Source organism: Pipistrellus hanaki, assembly GCF_964339955.1.
Source record: "Pipistrellus hanaki genome assembly, chromosome: 1".
NCBI lineage: Eukaryota > Metazoa > Chordata > Mammalia > Chiroptera > Vespertilionidae > Pipistrellus > Pipistrellus hanaki.
This window is the reverse complement of record NC_140503.1, coordinates 157257554-157266246: the sequence shown is the minus strand read 5'-3', so window position 1 is coordinate 157266246 and position 8693 is coordinate 157257554. Positions and strand designations below refer to the sequence as shown.

General features: G+C 40.8%; 1 protein-coding gene across 6 annotated transcripts in view; it reads right to left on the bottom strand.

Moving 5' to 3' along the window:
• Window positions 1–8693, bottom strand: part of ABCG2 (ATP binding cassette subfamily G member 2 (JR blood group)) — a 98315-nt gene that overhangs the window by 67943 nt on the left and 21679 nt on the right. For 4 of the 6 annotated variants that reach the window (XM_084882009.1, XM_084882011.1, XM_084882016.1 and 1 more), the window contains exon 3: window positions 787–876. The exons of the other annotated variants lie outside the window; for them this stretch is intronic. The gene's annotated coding sequence lies outside the window, so the exon portion shown is untranslated. The remainder of the gene's footprint in view (window positions 1–786; window positions 877–8693) is intronic. 6 annotated transcript variants of the gene reach the window in all.

The following is an 8693-nucleotide window of genomic DNA, read 5'->3' as shown; positions in this document are numbered from 1 at the left end:
GAAAAAGAGCTCCAGTGGCTGATCTCAGAGGTCACACAGGCTTTGCTTTCTCCCCACTTCTCCCCACTTCTGACTATGAAGAAGGTGGTGCTGCTATTCTCCATGTTCCCCAGGGCAGCTCCAGGTCACTAAACCTTCTCACGCCTTCTATTCTCATTCTTCCTTCAGTGATCATGCCTCCCAAACATACAAGTCTGTTCAATTATCAAATCCTCCCCAGTGAAGACTTTGGTCCCTCCTCTTCCTGACATCCTCCTCCGTTGGGTCCAAACTCTTCCACAAACTTCATTCTCTCCCTCTCTAACAGTTCCTTTCCTCCAGCTTGTAAATATGGGCAAATCTCTTCCCGCTTTGAAAAACACAAGAAACAAACCTGCTGCCTCTGGCTCTTCCATCCTCCCTTCCATTGAGGGCTAGGCTCCGTCTGTATTCTTTGTCACTTTTACTTCCCCCTCTTCAATTTATAATTCAACCCACTACTTTCTCTCTACTGAGCCTCTCAAACTTTTCTTGTGAAGGTGCTCGTGACTTCTTATTTGCTAAAACAAAAGATCTTTTCAGCCTCTGTCTCTTGCATTCTCTGTACCATTAGGCTTTGCAGCCACAGCCTAATCTTTAAACTTCCTTTTCCCCTTGCTCCCACCATTTCTCTCCCAGCCATGGACTGCTTTTCCTCAATGAACACTGGTAATCCCCAGGGACCAATCCGTGCCAACTTCTGGACGTGGCCAGACTGACCACCAGCCCTGACACTGCACAGCGCCTGCCCGGAACAGACACACTCACATGAAGAGCTTCTTCTCCACCACGAAGAGCTCCACGGCTGTGACGCTGCTGAAACACTGGTTGGTGGTGAGGAAGAAGAGCACCCCAGCTCTGCGGGGAGAGAAGGGGAAGGGGCACTGCGTCAACTACACGTCCTTAGATCATTCCTGCTGAACTGTTTCCTCACATGATAAGTACTAAGTAACTATTCAGATTAAAGTGGTCAAAAATGCCCTAGCCAGTGTGGCTCAGTGGATGGAGCATAGGCCTACAGACTGAAGGGTCCTGGGTTCAATTCTGGTCAAGGGCACATGCCCAAGTTTCGGGCTCAGTCCCCAATAGGGAACAATAGGAGGCAGCCAATCAATGTTTTTCTCTCATCCATGTTTCTATCCCTCTCTCTCACTCCCTTCCTCTCTCTCTCTCTCTCTCTCTCTAAAATCAATAAAAACATTATAAATAAATAAATAAATAAATAAATAAATAAATTTTATGAAAGCAGCATGTCAGCATTCCTGAAACAGTGTTTCAGAGTCAATATAATTAACATTGAGGATTTGAGCAGAAACTAAAAGGGATGAAGTGGTATATTATTTAAAATGACACAAAATTGAGAGAGTGGGTTTTTTTTTTTTTTTTAATGTAATAAATAAATTAAAAATAGCCAGGCCCAATACACAAACAGATATGCAACTTTCTAGACAGACAGACACACACACACACACACACACACACACACAAGCCTTATATCATAGAAAAAGCTAATTTCAGAAACCTGTGAGAAGGCAATATTCAGCTCAATTTGATGTCATTCACTTAACAGAACAATAATGTTCATAATGATTCTGAACTAGTAGATGGTAAAATTCCTTCCATATCTTAAGTTTTATTGTTAAATAACTTAATAGACTAATTTTTTAAGGTGGTACTCCATATCCTTCATGTCTACTAAAGGATCCTAATGCGTATTTTCAATACACAGACACCAGAGAGGTGTTACGGGACAGCCCCCTGAGTCAGAGAGAGAAGAATGGCCCCACCTCAATTCTTACATTGGCCTATGAATGAATTCAAGTGAGTGACTCCAGATTATTGTGTTGTTAAAGTTAATTTATTTAAAAAGTCATTTGTTAAGAAAGTAAAACATGCAAATTTATCAAAGGAGCAAGGCAAGCAAATCTATCATCCAGCACAAAACACGGATGAGCTCTCAGCTAATCTGAAGAGCCGGGAGGAAGGGTTTCTGCCTTATACACTTTTCTGTCTATAGATTTTTAAAGTCCTCTGCTGAATGTCTTGGCACAAGTTAATTTTCAAGGTTGTGGCTATCCCAGAATTCGTGACAAGCACCTGACAGTTTTATCTTGTCAAGCCCCAAGACTGCTGGCTCTCCTGTTGAGGGACTAGAATGAGAGAAGACTGATTTCTCCCATCTCTTTTCCTCCCTCCTCTCTGCTGTCTTTGGAGAGGTATTCACCACTCGCTTCCAGCATCCTTGGTTGGGGCACCATCGGGCTTGCTATTTACAAGCTGGATGCAGGCTGCCAAACTGTTAGGCCTTGTTTAATTTTCTTTTTTCAGTTTCCCTATTTCTCCCGCCTTGGAATTTTTCTAGCTTCTCTCTATCCTATAATGGAATATGAGAAACATTCTGGAGTTGGATGGTGGCAGTGGTTTTACAACAATGTGAATGCACTTAATACCAGTGAATTGTACACCGAGACCTGGATAGGAGGGTAGACTTTATGTTCTGTATATTTTACACCATATATGAAAATTAACCTTCCCACACAGCTAGCTCTCAAGTCACTGACTTATCCTACTCTTCAATTCATCCTATACTTGTCTGAAATTCAGAGTCTTAATGGATTTCTATAACCTTGCAAAAAGTAACAGCTTTTCCTCAAAATCAACATCCAAATGTCAATCTTATTCTGGATTCCCATGGGGTCACTTTTTATATAATAGAAAATGGCATCTATAACCAGTCCCAGGAGAACTATTATGATTACCTTTTAAAAAAGAAAAGTTTCAATTAAAGGTAAAAATTTAACACACGATTTATTATTATAACATATATGGCTACATAAGCAAATCATAGCATTGAGATAGATACTTTAAATGACTTGGCCAAAGTTCTTAGGAAAATATAAAACAGTGTATGCTATTAGACTGCCTTCTAAATTAAAATATAAATAATTTGCCCTAGCCAGTGCTGCTCAATGGTTAAAATGTTGGCCCATAGCCTGAAGGGTTGAGGCTTCAATTCCTGTCAAGGGCCAGTACCTTGGCTACAGGTGCGATCCTGGCCCCAGTCACGGTTTGATTACCAGTCAGGGCACAGCAAGGGTTGTGGGCTCCGTGCAGGAAGCATCCAATCAATAATTCTTTCTCATCATTAATGTTTCTATCTCTCTCTCCCTCTCCCTTCCTCTCTGAAATCAATAAAAATATATTAAAAAAAAAAAAAGAAAAAGGAAACAAAGAGCCAAATTTAACTTTTCACAACTGAGCAAGGAGACCCTGTCAGTGTATCTGTGTCTGGTCTGTGGTTATATGTCTGCCAACATTTCTCAAGGTGAGTTCTGAGGGATGATTAGGGCTATCACTAAAAAAAATTAAAAAATTAATCCATACTCAAATGTTTAATATGCTAACAGAAACAATGGGTCTCTAAGAGAGGATCAGAAAACACATCGCATGTTAAATGAGCATTAAATATTCTTATACACATAATCTATTCAGTCTAAAACCTTCCAAATACAGCCTCTGGTCAATGCATTATCAGAGGCAAAGTCTGACTCATATAAGTGACTAGTTCAAACCTAAGTATAGCTCTAAGACTATAGATACAAGACTTATCAGCAGGAAGCCATAAAACATTGTTAGAGCTACCCATTCAAACATTTAGAGAAGCAACTGCCATATAAGCAAGTTTAAAATTCCAAAACCATTGGTCAGAAAGCTATGGCCCACAGGCCAAACAGGGCCCTTCGCCTGTTTCTTCAGTCCCTGAGATAAGAATGATTTCTTTACCATTATGTTATTGGTTGAAAAAAGAAAACAAGAGACGTGTATATGATACACAAATACTAACAGAATTTTTGAAATGCACATAAAATTCTAATTTGTGTCCATGAATAGTTTAATTGGAGCACAGCTGTGCTTGTTTGTTTATATCAGTGTTTCCCAAACTTCTCTCATGATGAGAATCACCTGGTGGAGTTGTTAAAACACAGATTCCTGAATCCCAACTAAGAAGTGCTAAACTAGAATTTTTGAGAACATAGAGGTAAAATTGCATACCTAACTTAGTGCTCTGTATATAACATCTGTGTTAGAGCACTAGTTAAGTATACAATTTTACCTATATGTTCCCCAAAATTCTAGTTTAGCACTTCTTAGTTGGGATTCAGGAATCTGTGTTTTAACAACTCCACCAGGTGATTCTCATCATGAGAGAAGTTTGGGAAACACTGGTTTATATATTATTATGGCTACTTTCTCCCTGAAATGACAGCTCCATTATAGTGTCTCTGTTGACCAATGTTGATTTGTTTCCAAAAGACACCAAATCCACTCTAAAAGAATAGTATAGTATACAAAAGTGCTCATTTCTGACAGAAATGCCAAATAACAGAAATGTCTGGAGCAATTAGCAGTACATCTCAAAGAGGGATCGAGGCTCTCGCTGTTAATAGTCAAAGGGCCACAGGACTGAAGTAGGGAATTTCGGTGCACCTGGAAAGAAGTCAGTAATGACTCATCTGAGCCAACTATGCATCACCTGTTAGCAGTCAGCAGTAATCCAATGATCCATCATAAAATTAACAACCTCAAATATAACTGACTAATACCCTTAGAAATGACGGACCAATGAAAAGGAAATACTAGAGGTTTTTATGATAGTGGGCTTGAGAATAACAGGGACACCATAAAGGAGTAATAATCAACCCCCATCAACAGTGTCAGCCCCCAAATGAAAAGAACATTATTTCATCTTTTTGTTGTTTTTGTTAATCCTCACCCAAGGATATTTTTCCATTAATTTTTTAGAGAGAGTGGAAGAGAGAGGGAAAGACAGAGAGAAACATCGATTTGAGAGAAACATATAGATTGCCTCCTGGCCACACTCGACCAAGGGTCAGAGAGGATGAGCCTGCAACCAAGATACATGCCATTGACTGGAAGAGAACCTGGGACCCTTTAGTCTGCAGGCCGGTGCTCTATTCACTGAACCAAACTGGCTAGGGCAACATTATTTCATCTTTAAAAAAAAAAGTAAAATAAAACTGTTATTGTTGAAAGTATTTCATAGGCCCTCCTCCCTCCCTCCCCCTCCCCCCCATTCACTTCTTCCAGCCTGTTCCAGTCCTCTCCCTGCCCAGGTCCTCCCCACCCCATTGTCTGTGTCCACGGGTTATGCATATATGCATACAAGTTTGAAGAAAAAATTAGTCTGACAGTGAATAGCCTTATTTAACAGAAGTCAAGTTTGCTTACTACCTTTGTGTTCTTGGTAAACGGATTCCGGGGGCCAGTGTTCTCCTAGACTAGAATCCTTAAATGCAGGTCAATGATAACAAACAGTGTTTGCACATGATCCCTTCCCTCAGGCGGAGGCGGCCCCTCCCACACTCAGGTGCACTCACTGACATCCAGGAGAAGGTTTCCCTGATCACCTGATTTAAAATGCAAACCAATCTCTCTCCCCTCTCTCTCCTTCCCCCTTTCCTTCCCCTCTCCTTTCCTTCTCTCTCTCTTCCTTTCTCCTCTTACCTGCTTAGACTTCCTCCATGGCCCACTCTTCCTTCTACCAGGCTATATATTTTATGTCTGTATGAGTTTAACAGCTGTCTCTCTTCAAAAGAAAGTATGCTCCAGAAGAGCAGGGATTTATTCTTGCCCATTTTGCTCATTACGGTGTACAAGCTCCCAAATGCTACACATGATAGATAAGGCCTTATTGAATAAATCAGTAAGTGAATGTGTGCAGCTACCAGGAAACCACAAATGTGGCTAAATGATTCCTTCACCATTTTTTTTGGAGGGGGGAGGGGGATAGGGGGAATTCATACAAAGATAATCTATTATAGATTGTCTAAGTCAGCAAAAAATTTGAACTAGGTAGTCCAGAAAACTACTTTGAATTTTTTTTCTCTAAGTGAAAACTTAATTGTGTTTAATTTGTGCCACTTTCTGTTTCCATATCCCAAAAGGAGTGAGGTGGAAGTGTGGGCAGAGGATAAGTATAATCTACAGTAAATTGTATCAGAATATAATGCCCCCACATAAGCATTTCATGGCATAATTAGAAGAATCTGCTAATAGTGGCCTGGTTACCTAAACTATGGAGGCCTGGGGATTACCCAGTAAGTTTTTGAAGGAACGCTTGGAAACCCATCTGAGTTGATGACAGAAGGAGGTGGCGTAGGTGATCTCCTTGAAGGCTGTGCTCTTCTTCTGTTTCTGACCCCCTGAGAGTTGATTTAACTCAACTTTTGTTTCTCTGAAGAAGGCGGAGTTGACATAAAACTCAGCTAGTTTTTCTATGAGTGGCTTATCTCTCTTGGAAGGCTTTTTTGACAAAGGAGGCAAGAGCATACAATGGAGTCAAACAGCTTCTTTAAAAAATGGTGCTGAGACAGTGAAGGTGTGTAAGGGCAGAGGGTGGGGTGGCAACCAGGTGGAGGGGAGCTATGGGTGGGGGGGAGAAACTATTGTAATAATCTGAACAATACAGATTTATTAAATTAAAAAAGATTTATTAAATTAAAAAAAATAAACGAAAAGTGCTGGAGATAATGTAGAGAAAAAGGAGCCCTCATGCACTGCTGGTGGGAATGCAGACTAGTGCAGCCACTGTGGAAAACAGTATGGAGTTTCCTCAAAAATTTAAAAATGGAACTGCCATTTGACCCAGTAATATATCCCAAGAAAACAGAAACACCAGTCAGAAAGGATATATGCACCCCTCTGTTCATAGCAGCACAATTAACAATAGCTAAGATTTGGAAACAGCTAAGTGCCCAGCAGCAGATGAGTGGATTAGAAAACTATGCTACATCTACACAATAGAATACCATGCTGCTATAAAAAAGAATTCTTACCATTTACAGCAGCATGGATGGATCTGAAAAGCATTATGTTAAGTGAAATAAGCCAGGCAATCAAAGAAAAATATCACATGATCTCACTCATTTGTGGAGAATAAAAAAATTGTAACCTGATGAACAAAAAGATAGATACAGAGGCAGTAAAGCACCGAACAGACTTTCAAATTACAATGGGAAGGCTGGGGAGTGTTGGGGAGAGAGGGAAATAGATCAACCAAAGGACTTGTTTGCATGCATATAAGCACACCAATGGACACAAGACACAGTGGGGCGGGGGGGTGAGGGCATGCAATAGGGAGTAGGGGAGGCAGGGAGAAGGTCAGTGGGGGGAAAAGGAGATAGATGTATTAATATATATAATATTTTAAACAACAAAAATTTTTCAAAAAAGAAAACTATGGTACAAATGCACAATGGAATACTATGCTGCTATAAAAAAGAAAGAATTCTTACCATTTGTAGCAGCATGGATGGAATTGAAGAGCATTATGCTAAGTGAAATAAGCCAGGCAGTGAAAGAAAAATACCACATGATCTCACTCATTTATGGAAAATAAAGGACATTAGAACCTGATGAACAAAAAAGATACAGAGGCAGAGAAGCATCGAACAGACTGTCAAGTTACAGCGGAAAGTCTGGGGAGGGTTGTGGGGGAGGTAAGAGATCAACCGAAGGACTTGTATGCATGCATATAAGCATAACCAATGGGCACAAGACACTGGGGTGGCGGGTGAGGGTATGTATGGGGGAGGAGGGGAGTTCGGGGGAAGGTCAATAAGGGGGGGGAAAGGAGACATGTGTACTACTATTTGTAATACTTAAAAATAAAATTAAATTTTAAAAAAGAAAGAAAGTCAGTGTGAAGCATTTTATTGTAATAATAAAACCTGAAACTTATATGTAGTGCAAGGGAGGCAGGTGGGGGTAGGCAGCAATAATTTTTCTCACTAAATCACTACATAGGACAGCAAAGAAGTGAGAGGGGGAAGGAAAAGCCAGGAAACTGAGATTTGCAGGGAGAGTTGAGCATCAAAAAGTAAGAGATGCTGAAGGTGTGATCAATGACCAAGCATAATTTTATTTACTTTTAAAAAATATATATTTTATTGATTTTTACAGAGAGGAAGGGAGATGGATAGATAGTTAGAAACATCAATGAAAGAGAAACATCGATCAGCTGCCTCCTGCACACTTCCCACCTGGGGATGTGCCCGCAATCAAGGTACATGCCCTTGACCGGAATCGAACCTGGGACCCTTGAGTCTGCAGGCCAACGCTCTATCAACTGAGCCAGACCAGTTAGGGCCCAAGCATCATTTTCTTCTTAAGATAGCACTCAAGGATTCATTATAATGGCTAGGCTTTTACTGGACTTAAAGTGTCTACAAATAATAACTTCAATTTAAACTTTGTATAAAAGTTAAAGTTCTTAAAATTTAGAAAGTGGAGCCTGGATAACTATCCTCTATAATAAAACCCTAACATGCAAATCAAGCGAATGGCAGAATGACTGGTTGTTATGATGTGCACAGACCACCAGGGGGTATGCTCTTAATGCAGGAGCAAGGCTCACAGCTCAGCCAGAAGCCAGGCTCTCAGCTGGTGAGAGCACAGGTGGTGGCAGGAGCCTCTCCCACCTCCGTGGCAGCACTAAGGACCCCTTGCAGGTCCTGGACTGTGAGAGAGCACAGACCAGGGTGAGGGACCCCAACCCTCCCCTCCCCCCGTGCACAAATGTCATGCACTGTGCCTCTGGTGACATTATAAAAGTCATGAATATCTATTAGAAAACACACACACACACACACACA